The 16,657-nt window shown below is 38.4% G+C and overlaps 1 pseudogene; it reads left to right on the top strand.

Annotated features, from left to right (window-relative positions):
- Positions 1-14,573: 14,573 nt before the first annotated feature.
- On the top strand, positions 14,574-15,248 carry LOC129629614 (midkine-like; annotated as a pseudogene).
- The last annotated feature ends 1,409 nt before the right edge of the window (positions 15,249-16,657 follow it).

Consider the following 16,657-nt stretch of genomic DNA (forward strand, 5'->3'; position numbering starts at 1 on the left):
AAATATATTTCCCCATTCTTATATTATAAAGATAGAAACTGATCTTGTCTTTTTTGGAAATAAACCAAAATCAGACTTTGATACAACCCCAAATTAGCATAAAAATAAATAGAACCATGCCGGTGTATAAATTTGACCCAGTCTGTGCTTGGGTTTAAGGATAAGTCATATACCTGTAATGAAAGAATTGCTTTTGAGTCAGAAAAATACTGATGATTATTACTTCTGTGTTTAAAAGATTATCCTGTTCTATAATGACATACAGAATCAACAGAATCAAATATAATATTCCTTTAAATATTCAAGTAATAAAGATCAGTTACCAAATAAATGAATTAAAGAAAATACATCCTGCTGTATGTGGTTTCTATGTCTTAAACTAAACCAACTTGAAAGAAATGTTTGTTTAATGCCCTGAGGGTCAAAACTGCTGGGATCTCTGTTCAGACAAGGGCAAGCAGGGGATTCCAAAGATGACTCTAGAGCTCCAGAGTATAAAGCTGGGAGCACTTTGACAGAAGTGTGTCAGTTCTGACCTTAACTCCCGCTGAATGTCTTGTTCCTGTGAGAGAAAACCTCTCTTTGGCTGAACTGTTCAAAATTCGTTTCCAATGTGCATTTGCTCTGCTCCACTCTGTCTGAAAATATATGCAGACAAAATTGATTGACAGCCCTCTAGTTACCATACCATGAAGGTTGAAACTAGAAAGGCTATACCTCTAATTCACTGACAGCTGAAAGCTACAGAACCTCATTTCTTAGGTTCATTCTTATATCTCTTCTCATTGTTCCAAGAGGAAAGCAAATAATGGTGGATTACATAAGACTAATGGGCTCTATATAGGATAAGAGTGTAAATATGGAAATCACAGTCATAAATTTTCTGCTGTTCTGAAAAGAAAAGAAATCACAGTTTTTCAAGTAATTCTTACAAAGAAGACTGATGAAATAGTTTAATTTACCAAGAAATTTATTTTCCAAGGAGGAAAATACATAGGGCACACCTTCCTAACAATTAGTAAAATGTAAAAATTTTTCTATAATAAGATATTACAATTCTAGCATAAACTACCAACTAACTCATCAAATATTCAGCCCTAACAGTTTTCCCTTTTTCATCTCTAAAATTCAGGCTGCACAAACTAGATTCTTGACTTTCCTCTCTTCCTTGCATCTAGTATAATTCTATGGAAGAGTTCTGGTTAATGAATTATACTCTGAAGTTAACTCCTGCTTTCCTTCTCTCTTCCACCTTCTTCTAACATAAACGGGAATGTGACAATAAAATGCAGTAGCCATCTTACAGTTATGAGGCAGTCCCCCCATGCCCCAAATGAAAGATATTGATTTGAACATTTTTGATCCTCTATATTCCTTTCTCCCAATTTCTTATTACATAGGAAAAATAAAGTCATTTAACCCCATACAGTATATTGAACAATTGCCCTCTGCCTAAAGATTCTTTCATTGTAATCCTCAGGAGCTGTGACTATAATACCTTTCATGGCAAAATTAACTTTGCAGATGCAACTTAGTTAAGCATTTTGAGATGGGACTTTAGGTTACTGGGGTGAGCCTAATGTAATCAAGGGGTTTTTTTTGTTTGTTTATTTTAATGAGAAAAGGATACAGGAGAGAGAGGGTCAAAGTCTGATAGAGATTTAAAGATGCCACATGGCAGACTTTGAGGATGGAGGAAGGGTCCATGAGCCAAGGAATAGGCACATCCTCTAGGAACTAGAAAAGGCAAGAGAACAGCCTCTCCCAGAAGGAAACAGTCTTGCTGACCCACTTGAGACTTCTGAAGTCTAGAACTGTAAGTTATGAAATTTGTGTTTTATTAAGCCACTTTGTCACCGGTAATTTGTTACCAACAGTTATCAGAAACTAATCTAGGCCTACTTTCTATTATTTGCAATATAACTCGATTGAAACTGTTGCATAACGGTTCTTAGATCTCAAAGAAACATTCCAGGAAAAGCATCCAGGGAAAACTGTACAGTGAATTAAATTTACTCTGATAGTAAATGGCTCTTATTTTGTTCAAGGATTCTTGCTTTAACACTTACTTAATATGGAGATTAAAAAAAAAAAACAAAACTGCTTTCTAAGAATGATCTAACTTACTCGACAATTTCAGTTTTTTGTTTGTTTGTTTCACTCACGAATGGTATGATCACAGTGGACCCACTTTACTGAGAATGATTGATCCTTTGGTAACAACCTTCAAAGGTTAACCATTTACTTAAAGTGGATGTTATATGTAAATGCTTATTTAGTAATGTCTTAAGCACAATGGTATATGTGCCTGTATGAACAACACACACACAATTCTGAGTTAGCAGAGAGCCTAGCAGGTGTATCAGATTCTTCAGAGGCTCCCACAGTCCTGCCTCCTGGCATACATTCCTTGTTTGTAGGCATAATTTGTGATTTGCTTTTGACTAACAGAATGTAGCAAAGGTGATGAGATGTATATGATTGCTTTATATAAGATTGCAACTTTGGTTTTATTAGGGTGTCTCTCTTTCCTTGTTGGCTTTAATAAGACTCATGTGGTGAAGAATTGAGGATGCCTCTAGGAGCTGAGTGTGACCTCTGACTGAGAGCTGGCAAGAAACATATTCCTCAGGGATCAAAGTATAGAAAGTACTGCAGTGAAGTGCCTTCAGCCTCTGGGAATTGTGGGGTTTTTTACATTTTTTGTTAGTTGAACAGCAGTACTCTTATTTCAAGATCCAAGCTAGTTTAAAAAAAAAAGAATCTAAGCCTTTTATACAGCCCTGACTCAAGACCAGCCTGGATCCATCCATCCAGTTGTGTATTAGTCCATCCATTAATCCATTGATCTATTCATACAAAGGGAAGATGACTTTAGGGTGAATTGTCTTCCAGGTTCCATAGCAGGAATTCTTGATGGTACAGAACGAACAAGAGAGACTGGCCTCATTAATTGCATATTATCTGCTTTACTCCAAATTTCTGGGACCAAACTAGACTTATTTTTGAAGGCATAAAGATCAACTTTGGACCTGCATTATGTCATTCAGAAGCCATTTACTCTGTGGCTAAAATTCACTCTAATACATTCATAGAGTCTGATTCATCCACTTAGAAAGTAAGTTCTTTTAAAAGCATAACATAGCACTTAAAATTATGAGGATGTGGTGTTGACAAAGAACTACCTGCTTCCAATTTCAGCTATACTATTAATAGTTTCTTGGAGAATGAAATGGCAACCCACTTCAGGATTCTTGCCAGGAGAATCTCGCAGACAGAGGAGCCTGGCAATCTACAGTCCCTAGGGTTGCATAGAGTCAGACACAACTGAAGCAACTTAGCATATAGTTTCTACGTTTGTTACCTTAAAGAAGCAACTTACATGTCTTTTTCCTCATCTGTATAGACAAGATAACCACAGTTACTACCTGGTCAAATTGTTGGGAAATCTAAATTAAATGAGGAAATATGTAAATCATCTAGAATTACTTCTAAAAAGAATTAAATGGATATCGTTATGGAAGAAGTTTCTTTTTCATTTCCCTAGGCTACATGAGGCCTGACTGTCCCTTGGGCGTTCCTGGTCCTTTATGGCTCCTCTCTTCCCATGGAGGTGAGGGAGGTATCCATTTGGCAAGTGTGAGAAAAGCAAGTGTGTATTCTTCTTGATCTAGGCCCACCTCTCTCATGTCATTTGAAGATCTGGCTGTTCCCTGGAAGTGCCTTTCCTGTTCCAATGTTTGATGCCAAGACTTTACAAGGGAAGTGTTCCTTTGGAGGAAGATCAGCTCCAAAGGAAGTGTTCCTTTGGAGGAAGATGTAGCCATTTTCTAGCTATGTGTTACAGGATAAGTTTACCTAATACTGAGTTTCAGTTTTAAGAATATATGTGATTTTAATGAATGGCCATAATGCATATTTTTTAATAGTTAGGAATTCATTTCAGGAAAAGAGTACCAGTCAGAAGATGATTTGGGGTATGATTATGTGGGGAGAAATCATATTTTTTTATGTTATACCATTTGTCTCAGGCTTCCCTCATAGCTCAGTCGGTAGAGAATCTGCCTGCAATGCAGGAAACTCGGGTTCGATTCCTGGGTTGGGAAGATCCCCTGGAGAAGGAAATGGCAACCCACTTCAGTATTCTTGCCTGGAGAAGCTCATGGACAGAGGAGCCTGGTGGGCTATAGTCCATGGGGTCGCAAGAGTCAAGAGATGACTTAGCAACTAAACCACCACCAGCACCACCATTTGTCTCAGTAAAATTTAGACAGATGTAGTCTCAGAGAGAGCAACTTCACTTTCACTTTTCACTTTCATGCATTGGAGAAGGAAATGGCAACCCACTCCAGTGTTCTTGCCTGGAGAATCCCAGGGACAGGGGAGCCTGGTGGGCTGCCGTCTATGGGGTCACACAGAGTCAGACATGACTGAAGTGACTTAGCAGCAGCAGCAGCAGCAGCAGTCTCAGAGAAATAACCTCACAATTCTCAGGTAAGAAATACTTGGTAAATATCCTTCATGTGTATTATAAAGATCCTATGTGATAATTTTCCCTGTATTAGTTTATAGTTAACATATAAGAAACTAGATTATCTACATATAATTAATGACTTTTCTCAGTAAATTGGAAATTGAAAAAAATTACTAATTTTTGTCCAAACCTATTTATTACATACTAGAAGGCAATGGCACCCCACTCCAGAACACTTGCCTGGAAAATCCCATGGATGGAGGAGCCTGGTAGGCTGCAGTCCATGGGGTCCCTAGGAGTCGGACACAACTAAGCGACTTCACTTTCACTTTTCACTTTCATGCATTGGAGGAGGAAATGGCAACCCACTCCAGAATTGTTGCCTGGAGAATGCCAGGGATGGGGGAGCCTGGTGGGCTGCCGTCTATGGGGTCGCACAGAGTCGAACACGACTGAAGTGATTTAACAGCAGCAGCAGCAGCGATATTTCAATTAAATTATATAATTTTGGTTATATCATTTTAAAATGTTTCTTAAACATTATCATATACCACGACTGATTGTGTAAGTGGCATACTTTTGAAAAGCAACTGATGATAGGTTATGTCTTCAAATATTTAAATACTTAACCAAATATCTTCTGTACTCTAAAGAAATAGAATAATATTTCATCACATATATATTTGTTAAAACAATTTAAAATTGTGAAAAACTGAAAGAAACTTTAATAGTTAATGAGAGTGAAAGGCTTAATAATCTTTGCTGTAGCCATAGCTTTTAATGCATAAGTATTACAGTTAATGGCTATAAATTCTAGGCAATGGCAAGGATAAACAAATATGTGATAAGCTTAAGTCAAAAGCAAATTTTATAAAATATGTGGACAGTATTATAGCAGTAATGTCAAAACAAAATAGATACCAACAATAATAGCAACAACTTAAAAAAAAAGAATTAAACTAGGAAGGAAACTCCAATACAAAATAAGGATTATTTCAAGACAGTGATTTTCAGGCTGTTTCCCAAACCTCTCTCACTTTTGTTATATTTTCTGTTTTCTAAATAGCTACTTTGTTTTGTAATTACTTTTTTAAAAAAGTTATTACTTTGTTATTAGGGAAACATTTTCCTATTTGTTTGTTTAAAAACTCATTAAAAACTGAATTTGCCGGTCAAAAGTTTGCTTAGAATTAGAACATAAATCCAGCTTATTGCTATAATAAACTTTTTGTCCCTAGTTAGTGGGAATTAAAAATCTCCTTAGTATATTTAGAACATTTAATGCAATGTCTCTGCTTTAATTTTGGAATAAACTACAACAGGGTTTCCATATGCAATCCTGTGTATCAGCAAGATGAGGATATGAATTCAGGTAGATTGTTCAGGTGGTGTCAGGCAACCCCCCACCTGCACTGCCCACCTCCAGCACCAATACTCATCTCATATCTAGCTGCACCTTCTTTTTTGCCCAGCATTTGGACTCTAAATGTCATTGGGATTCAAATATGTACAGGGGAGTCTGGTGAGCCCATCGTGGAGGGGCACAAGATGCCCGGGAGAAGGAATCCAGCACAGTTAACTGGATTGAGCACAGGACCTGAAATGGAACTGAGTTGTGGACACCTTGGTGTCCTGAGGAAGAAATAACTGCTCATTAGACAAAAGAGTTTTAACATCTGGGTCCTTAAACAACTTTTTGGTGGATCGCCCTAAAAGGTTCACAGATGGAAAAGTGGGAACCTTTCCTAATAGCAAGAAGAAATGGGAACTTTGTCCATGTTCTGCAGTGCAACCCAAGAAACTGGTAACTGGTAGACGCGGCAGCAGGGCCTCGGGGAAGGTAGGCCGACAGACATCCGGGGTAGATGGCGTGAAATAATGAGGGCGTGGCTAGCACACTCCCGCATCCCTCATGCAAGTGGATGTGGCTTATGAAGTTCCTAGACGACAAGAGTGGTCAGTGGTAGAGCAGAGTTTCCTGCAACTGGGGGAACTTGTGCACAAGCCTGAAGACTGTACCCCAGGGGCTTAATCAACAAGTTCCCAGAGTGACTTGAATACTCTGGGAACTCCAAACAATAAATAGATAAATAAACAAGAGATGGAAGACAACCTCAAAAATGAAAATGGCATGCTGCATTTCTGCAGTTAGGATATCATCCATCTAGCACACTATCAATCTGACTTTAAATGTGATTTAATTAGGCTGGTTTGTTTTGAGGACCTTCAAGTAAAGCTTTTTTTTCTGTTTCATCTCTCAAAATGCAAGTGAAGATGTATGTGTTACATCTATATGATGTTTTTGCAAAATTATAGTTAAGTAATGATCAATACACTTGCAATTACAATACATTAAAATAGTCTATTTCGTATGCCGATACAAACCTGACTCAGTGTACTTGTTACCAATTGCACTTATGTTTTCAAATAATATTTTAAGAAAGATTTGATACTGTGATAGTGTCCCTTGAAATAATTCACCATTCTCTTGGTTGTCAAAAAATAAAATAATTTTGGAATTACAGAGCACATGTGAGCCCTGAATCAGAGCTGGAAGATACCTTAGAGACAATGCACTTCAAGGCTCTCATTTTATATGCAATAGATAGGCAAAAACCAGGGTAGAAAATTAATTGACTTGCCCAAATCACAAAGCTAGTTAATAACACGCCTGAAGTCACATAGTTAGGCAATGGTGGCAGCGGTCTTGAATCCATCTCTTCACTACAAAACACTGCTAGCTCCTGTTTTGTTTCTACTCTCTGATAACTCAGTTTTTCACTAAAAATGAAAAGTGGAAATTGACCTGAGACTGTGAAGAAAAAAATAGGCCAGTTAATACTTCACTGGATCAGTTATGTGAATATAGTCTTAACCAATGAAAGGAGAGTATCACTGTGGTAGTCAAACTTCTCTTGGAAGTATTTCTGTACAAATCAGGCCAGTAGGCAATTAGTGAATTTCATGTATTTCATTTCAATTTCCCTTTGTTATATTTTGAAAACATAGTTCCTATTAAGAAATTACTTATCATTTGTAGTCTTAGATTTTGATTGTAGGAAACTTGCCCATACCTTTGAGGGGTCACAAGCTAGCTTTCCTCAAAATGTGCTTCAACAGCATATTAATTATTTTTTAAGGAAAGTTACTCAAGAAATGGCCAGTGCAAGAGGGACACCCTGACCTTCCTGTCTCCCTGAAAGTAGGAAATACATCTCTCATGTGAAAAATGTACTCTTTGCATCTGGAGATGGGAAGACACCCTATCACCAAAGATAGGGAATTTAAACCTAGTTCAGTTCAGTTCAGTTCAGTCGCTCAGTCGTGTCCGACTCTTTGTGACCCCATGAATCGCAGCATGCCAGGCCTCCCTGTCCATCACCAACTCCCAGAGTTCACTCAAACTCACATCCATTGAGTCAGTGATGCCATCCAGCCATCTCATCCTCTGTCGTCCCCTTCTCCTCCTGCCCCCAATCCATCCCAGCATCAGAGCCTTTTCCAATGAGTCAACTCTTTGCATGATGTGGCCAAAGTACTAGAGTTTCAGCTTTAACATCAGTCCTTCCAAAGAACACCCAGGGGTGATCTCCTTTAGAATGGACTGGTTGGATCTCCTTGCAGTCCAAGGGACTCTCAAGAGTCTTCTCCAACACCACAGTTCAAAAGCATCAATTCTTCGGCGCTCAGCTTTCTTCACAGTCCAACTCTCACATCCATATGTGACCACAGGAAAAACCATAGCCTTGACTAGACGGACCTTTGTTTGCAAAGTAATGTCTCTGCTTTTGAATATGCTATCTAGGTTGATCATAACTTTTCTTTCAAGGAGTAAGCGTCTTTTAATTTCATGGCTGCAGTCACCATCTGCAGTGATTTTGGAGCCCAAAAAAATAAAGTCTGACACTGTTTCCACTGTTTTGACATGAAGTGATGGGACCAGATGCCATGATCTTCGTTTTCTGAATGTTGAGCTTTAAGCCAACTTTTCCCTCCCCTCTTTCACTTTTATCAAAAGGCTTTTTAGTTCTTAGTCACTTTCTGCCATAAGGGTGGTGTCGTCTGCATATCTGAGGTTATTGATATTTCTCCCAGAAATCTTGATTCCAGCTTGTGCACCTTCCAGCCCAGAGTTTCTCATGATGTACTCTGCATATAAGTTAAATAAGCAGGGTGACAATATACAGCCTTGACATACTCCTTTTCCTATTTGGAACCAGTCTGTTGTTCCATGTCCAGTTCTAACTGTTGCTTCCTGACCTGCATATAGGTTTCTCAAGAGACAGGTCAGGTGGTCTGGTATTCCCATCTCTTTCAGAATTTTCCACAGTTTATTGTGATCCACACAGTCAAAGCCTATGTTAAAAAAAAAAAAAAAAAAAAAAAAACAACTGGAGGATACCTTAGAGATAACACACTTCAAGGCTCTCATCTTATGCCCAATAGATATGCAAAAGCCAATGCAGAGAATTAACTAACTTACTATATCACATAGCTAGTTAATAACATGTCTGAAGACACATTATTTTATCTCTTTGCAGGCTTACCTACATGATTTAAGAATAGGATCCTGTCATAGCTCCTTAGATTTCTATCACAGTTTCAGGTTGGAATTAGAATAAGTTTCATATCTTTCACTTGCATGTGCAGAGTCTCTCTACATCCTCTTTCTCCCTACTCTGCCTAGGAGGCAGAGCTGTGTGGCCATCATAAGCAGAGCTCTCATATCTTTCAGCCTTCAGCTGTACTTGGCCAAAGGGACGCATCAGATAATTTTAAAGGACTGGTATTTGGAGGAACTATATCTTATGGCAAAGAAGTCCTGAGAGAGACCATCAATTGGCTTCTTGCTTCTGGAAGCATCTAGTATCAGTAGGCATTCTGAATAGGCCATGGTTATGTATCCTGAGTCTTAGAAACTCGAGCCTGAGCTCTGTGCTCTTTCTGTGTTCACCAGGGGACAGAAGTCTGCTTTCAACTAAAAGGCCTGAATCGAGTGATAATGTTTATGTAGAATTTCAGGACTATGGTCAGCAGGTAGTTCTGCTTCTGCAACCCAAGATCTCAAAAGGAAAGCAAGTATTAATTACTCTAAAGTTGAACAGAGGAAAAACACTAATTTTATGTCTTTAAAAAAGACCTCTAGGCAAATTAGGATAGTGTCTTCCTAAATTCAAGTGCAATTTAATTGCTCTATTTTACAGGAATAGCTGGAAGGATCTTGTTTTAGCTGAGAAATATATTAAAGAATAACACATATAGACCTATGTTTACAATACTGTAGCCACTAGCCATATGCAGCTAATTAAATTAATTAAGAGTAAATTAATGACCAACCTAGACAGCATATTAAAAAGCAGAGACATTACTTTGCCAACAAAGGTCCTTCTAGTCAAAGCTATGGTTTTTCCACTAGCTGTGTGTGGTGGATGTGAGAGTTGCACTATAAAGAAAGCTGAGCACTCAAGAATTGAGGCTTTTTAATTGTGGTATTGGAGAAGACTCTTGAGTCCCTTGGACTGCAAGGAGATCTAACCAGTCAATCCTAAAGGAAATCATTCCTGATATTCATTGGAAGCATGATGAAGCTGAAACTCCAATACTTTGGCCAGCTGATGCAAAGAACTGACTCATTGGAAAAAACCCTGATGCTGGAAAAGTTTGAAGGCAGGAGAATGGGACAACAGAGGATGAGATGGTTGGATGGCATCACTGACTTAATGGAAATGAATTTGAGCAAGCTCCAGGAGTTGGTGATGGACAGGGAAGCTTGGTGTGTTGCAGTCCATGGAGTCACAAAGAGTAGGACACGGTTGAGCTTCTGAACTGAACTAAAATATAATTCAAAATATAGTTTCTTGGTTGCACTAATCACTTGGCTACTGGTGGCTAAATTGGATAGCATAGATTATAGAATCTTTCCATCATTGCAGAAAGCTCTATTACAGCACTATATAGTTACCACTATGGAGACAGAATTATTCAAGACATATTTAGGGTCAATAAACAGGTTTTAGGTCGATTCTCTGAATATTCTGGAACTTATTCAAGTTAGTAAAGCAAACAAAGAAAAGTGACATTTATTGCATACCAATAGTGCCCAGCTCTGTGTTATGTTCTTCTCATGGATTAGCTTATTTAATCCTCAGAAAATCCATATTACTTGCCTATTATTAGTATCCCACCTACTAATATTTTTATGGTTAGTAATTTCTGCAGGCAAAATTAGAATCCAGCTAATCTGACTCTAATACCTAGGTCTTAACAGTCACACTCTACTGCCTACCTAATAATTGAAGTCATACTGAATTTTTTGAACTTTTTTTTTTTTTCCTATGGATGAGGAAAACCAGGTAATCATTATCAGGTAAAATAAGATATTACTCAATACCTTGCAAGTATACAATATTTCTCAAAAAAAATTTCAAATGCCTTTATCATATGAACTAAATACCTTTGTTAATGAAAATATTAATCAATAGTCAGTCTAAGAAAGAAATGGTAAACTTTATTTGAGCCAACCTTAGGATTATAACCCAGGAAATAGGCTCTCAGAGAACTTTAAAAACTGCCTTAAAGAGGTAAGAGGGTAGGAGAGTATATATGTGATTTTGGTGAAGAGGTGCATGCAATCAACACATCTCAGTAGAAGGCTGCTGCCAGCTGTGAGGAGCAAACATCTTAGCTAATGGTATATTGCTTTTCTAAGCATGGGGAGATACAAGAAACTGGGTTCACAGAATTTTCTCCCGAAAAGATTTAACTATCTGAGGACCTGTTCTGTCAGTTTTCCCAGAGCACAAAACACCTCATCCTTATCTTCACTCTGGTTCCTCTTAGGGTATATTGCATGTCACTGCAGTGACTAGTGACTTGATTTTTGTAGAACTGAATGGTAGACAACATTCTCTATTTTCACAATCCTTTCTCTTTGAGTCTTAATTTCCACCAAAGTCTGGGAGGTATTTTGTAACCAGTTTATCCCTTGGCACTGGAAATGCTTATTCCCAGGTCAGGTGAGGATTTTGTTGATAAGCCACTCAGTGTGCTGTTACTGGACCAGGCCGTGTTAACAGTAACCAAAAGCCTCTGGACCACCTAACTTATGAGTCTGTTATGATCCAGGAAATGGCTCCCTCTTGTTGCTTTTTTCATCCCATATTTAGAGTTATACTGTTACAATCATTTATCTTATAGAAATATATTTTTGATCAGTTGTTTCAAATTGCCTATTCATCATTAATTTTATCTGAGGCTCAGTCACACATTTGGTATTGCAAGAAGCAATAATCTTGTAAAATAGGCAGAATACAAGTAATATAGCTGGTAACATTAGTAAGGTCATAAGTAGGTATTTAAGCTAAGAACATCTATTGGGTGTGGCCCAGTATCTCCCAGGCCCTCTGATCAGTCAGTTCTGCAGTAGCCACTGTCTTTAAGAGAAATTATATATTGGCATTGTTCATAAAGTTCACCAACGATGCCTTTACATATAAGGCAAATGATACTTCATCATGACCCCTTACAGGATTGAGAGCGAGAAAGGAATGTTATTTTCTAAAGAGTTACATGGCTTGTGTCAGAAGAAGAAAAACTGATCTTTATGGTTGAGCAGGTATTTCTGCCTTTGGGGAGGTCTGATTAACATATAAGACAGATACATGATGCGTACTAGACAAGCGGGAGGAGAACAAGGGCAAAGTTTTATGTTTCAATATTTATTGTCTTGCCTTAAAGTATGTATTTTTATTTTATTGCCATGTGCTTTGTTTATGTTCAAATATGCAGTATATTAATTCTACTTCATTTTAAAAAGCTTTGTTGTTATTGTTGTTTTTCCATCACTAAGTTGTGTCTGACTCTTTGCAACCCCTTGGACTGCAGCACGCCAGGCTCTTCTGTCCTCCACTGTCTTCCGGAGTTTGCTCAAATTCAAGTCCATTGAGTCAGTGATGCTATCTAACCATCTAATCCTCTGCTGCCTTCTTCTCATTTGGCCTTCACTTTTCCCCAGCATCAGGAGATAAGTTGGCTCTTCAAGTCAGGTGGCCAAAGTATGGGAACTTCAGCTTTAGCATCAGTCATTACAATGAGTATTCAGGGTTGATTTCCTTTAGGATTGACTGGTCTGATCTCCTTGCTGTCCAAGGAACCCTCAGGAATCTTCTCCAGCACCACAATTCAAAAGCATCAGTTCTTCAGTACTCAACTTTCTTTATGGTCCAGTTCTCACAACCAACTTGGCTATTGCTAAAAATATACTGTTAATTTTAGATGGAATTTGGAGAATATGTTACTGATACCACATTCCTTCACAATCATCAGTAGGATGGTTGTATTGTTTTCTTTCCTTCTTTTAAATAAATTAGCCACTCTTAAAATCATCTTATTATAAAGTAGGAAAATAAACTGAAGTAACAGTTGATGATTTAGTTCCCATATTTACTGAGTCAGTCAAGACCTTATTTAGCATAAGGTTAAAGTACATAAGGAAAAAATTATGCCTAGTATATTTACATAGCTATGATTAAGAAATTGAATATTTTGCTAATGGGTTGCATTGTTAGCACTATCATTAACTATATTCAAATACATGACTTGATCTTTAAAAAAATATTTTTTTATCTCATAAATTATGTCTTTGGAGCACTACAATACTCCCACTATTTACACAGTATAAAAACATAAAGGAAAAGTAAATTCAGTAATTTAATGTCTTATTATACCAGCAATGTATAGATTGCACAACTAAAATTCATTTTATTTGCATACTTAAAAAGATATCTTAAAAATGAAATATCTTTTGATTATCAAAGTGTCTTTTTGCAAATAGAAAACTCTATATTTTTCTTATTGGCAGCAGTTTAGTTTTGCATGAGTTAGTATTTCCTGCTGTGCTAAACATTAATTCAGAAAGGAAGATTGACAGCAACTTAAGTACTCAAAGGCCAAGTTGCATAGATCAGGCCAGATTAGCTTCCTTACTTCTCAATATTCAAATAGGATATTTTTCTGATACCCTCAAGAGGTTTCTGGAGATTGCAGTACATCATTGTGTTTTCTAATTGCACATCATGTTTCTCAATTTGTACAGAAAATGACAAGTGAGATTTTTCCACAGTATGCGTCTTCTACCATTGGGGGAATTTTATGTATTTTTTTTCTTTTTTAAGCACAACAGTAGACTATCATTCACTACTGTTTTGAAATTTGAAATATGTCCATGGCCATATTTTCAAATATTATTTATTCATTTATTTGAGACATTAAAAGTAAGAAGCATAACCACTGGACCGCCAGGGAAGTCACAAGGTTTTCACTTTTTAAATATCAGATATGGATAGGGTGTATTCTAAATTACATTGGTATTTTCTTACACAACGTTGTAACACACATCCATGATAGACACTATTAAGTAGTTTATGTGAATTATACTAATGTTAAGCAAATCTATATCTTTTAGTATTATTTTCAATATATTTTCTTCTTTAATTCTTTTTTTTAATTTTATTTTATTTTTAAACTTTACATAATTGTATTAGTTTTGCCAAATATCAAAATGAATCCGCCACAGGTATACATGTGTTCCCCATCCTGAACCCTCCTCCCTCCTCCCTCCCCATTCCATCCCTCTGGGTCGTCCCAGTGCACCAGCCCCAAGCATCCAGTATCGTGCATCGAACCTGGACTGGCAACTCGTTTCATACATGATATTTTACATGTTTCAATGCCATTCTCCCAAATCTTCCCACCCTCTCCCTTTCTCACAGAGTCCATAAGACTGTTCTATACATCAGTGTCTCTTTTGCTGTCTCGTACACAGGGTTATTGTTACCATCTTTCTAAATTCCATATATATGCGTTAGTATACTGTATTGGTGTTTTCCTTTCTGGCTTACTTCACTCTGTATAATAGGCTCCAGTTTCATCCACCTCATTAGAACTGATTCAAATGTATTCTTTTTAATGGCTGAGTAATTCTGATCTTCTTTCTGCTTAACACGTTAAATCTCAAATATGGAAAAAGGGGCCGCGGCGGCCGGAGCCGGACAGCCCGGCGCGGGAGGGAGCGAAGCCGGGCGCGCGGGCAGCGGGCGAGATGCAGCGCCGCAGCTTCCTCCTCCTCGCCCTCCTCGCCTTTCTGGCGCTCACCTCCGCGGTGGCCAAAAAGAAAAAGTGAAGAAGGGAGGCCCAGGGAGCGAGTGTGCCGAGTGGACCTGGGGGCCCTGCACCCCCAGCAGCAAGGACTGCGGCGTGGGATTCTGCGAGGGCACCTGCGGGGCCCAGACGCAGCGCATCCGGTGCCGGGTGCCCTGTAACTGGAAGAAGGAGTTTGGAGCCGACTGCAAGTACAAGTTTGAGACCTGGGTGGGGTGTGATGGGGGCACAGGCACCAAAGCCCGCCAAGGGACCCTGAAGAAGGCGCGATACAATGCCCAGTGCCAGGAGACCATCCGAGTGACCAAGCCCTGCAGCCCCAAGACCAAAGCCAAGGCCAAAGCTAAGAAAGGGAAGGAAAAGGACTAGCGGCCAGGCCCGGATGCCAAGGCACCCCGGCTTTACTCGGAGGCCCGGCCCACGCCCTCCCTCCACAGGCTCAAGATGTTAACCACCAGTGCCTTCTGCCTCCTCCTTAGCTTTATCATCATGCCCTGCTTCTTCCCTTTCACTTGCCCACATCACTCCAAGTGCCGAAATTGGGGAGGGACAAGGGATTCTGGGCAGCTTGAGCACCGCCCCCCTGCAAAGGTATTTGATTCCCCTGTACCCACTTTTCTTTTTCCCCTACTGGATGCATTACTAAGAAATAAAATAAATATCTTTTTGTTCCCAATAAAAGCTTTTCTTTTAACATATAAAAAAATAAATAAATAAAATAAATCTCAAATATGCAATCTCCAGTAAGCTATTTTAAAGTTTAACCTAAAATTTAAAACGTGACATAATATAAATCATTTTACTAATGTAGACGTTAATGATTATTTGTTTTATTCATGTTTAAGTAGGAATATATTGTGTGATGAAGATGGAATTTCAATTATGTGGTGAAAAGGTGGATTAGAAGTAAGAAACAATGTTGAAAAATAAGCAATTATTTGTTGGGAAAACGGAAAAGCTAAAAACAACATTATATCTTACCTAGTACAAAAATATAATCAAGATGGATTAAATACATATATTTTATGCATATTATACACTCATACATGTGTATATGGGTGTATATCTGTGCTGGGTTTCTTCAGTTGTGTCTGACTCTGCGACCCTACAGATAGTAGCCCACCAGGTTCCTCTGTCCATGGGATTCTCTAGGCAAGAATACTGGAGTAGGTTGCCCTACCCTCCTCCAGAGGATCTTCCTGACCCAAGGATGGAACTTGTCTCCCTTATGTCCTCTGCATTGGCAGGCAGGTTCTTTACCATTAGCACCATGTGGGAAGCCCATATACACATATACATACACACAAATACATATTCATATATATGAGAAAATTGGAAACATTTTATTAACTTTAAGTATAAAGTAGCTTCTAAATCAAATAGTAACGTTAAAGGTAAAGAATGATGATTTGATCCTGTAAAATTAAAACTATTTATGAAACCAAGCTGGATCCCACAGGGCCTTCCCAGATTGAAGCCTCTCTGTGTCTCCGTTTTTGGCCTTCCTCAAGTTCCAAAGAGCAGACTTAAGTAGTTAATTAGAGTCATATGATCCTTAGTTCCTCCTGAAAGGGTATAGAAAATAATCTAACATATCTTTGAGTTGTCCTGAAGAAACTAAGACCCTGCCCAGTAGAGGATGGTGGCTGCATGCTGACAACAAGCACACATGTCAGACTCGTTCCATCCAATCAGTGGATAATTAAGTTACCTGAAACATCAGCATGTTTCCTCATCACCAGCTAATCAGAAAAATGTTCATGAGCGGATCACACATTCTGTGACTCACACCCTTGATGTTGACTTTAAAAGCCCTTGCCTGAAAGCCACCAGGGAGTTTGGGCTTTTGAACACTAGCTGCCCATTCTCCTTGTTGTCCTGCAATAAATATTGTACTTTCTTTCCCCACAACTCAGAGTCAGTTGTTTGGCTTTGCTGTGTATCAGGTGAGTGGACTTGAGTTCAATTTGTTTGGTAACATTTATAGTTACAAGACCACGAAACAGAACTCAGTTGATAGCCTAG

The sequence above is a fragment of the Bubalus kerabau genome, chromosome 16 (assembly GCF_029407905.1).
Source record: "Bubalus kerabau isolate K-KA32 ecotype Philippines breed swamp buffalo chromosome 16, PCC_UOA_SB_1v2, whole genome shotgun sequence".
NCBI classification, from domain to species: Eukaryota; Metazoa; Chordata; class Mammalia; order Artiodactyla; family Bovidae; genus Bubalus; species Bubalus kerabau.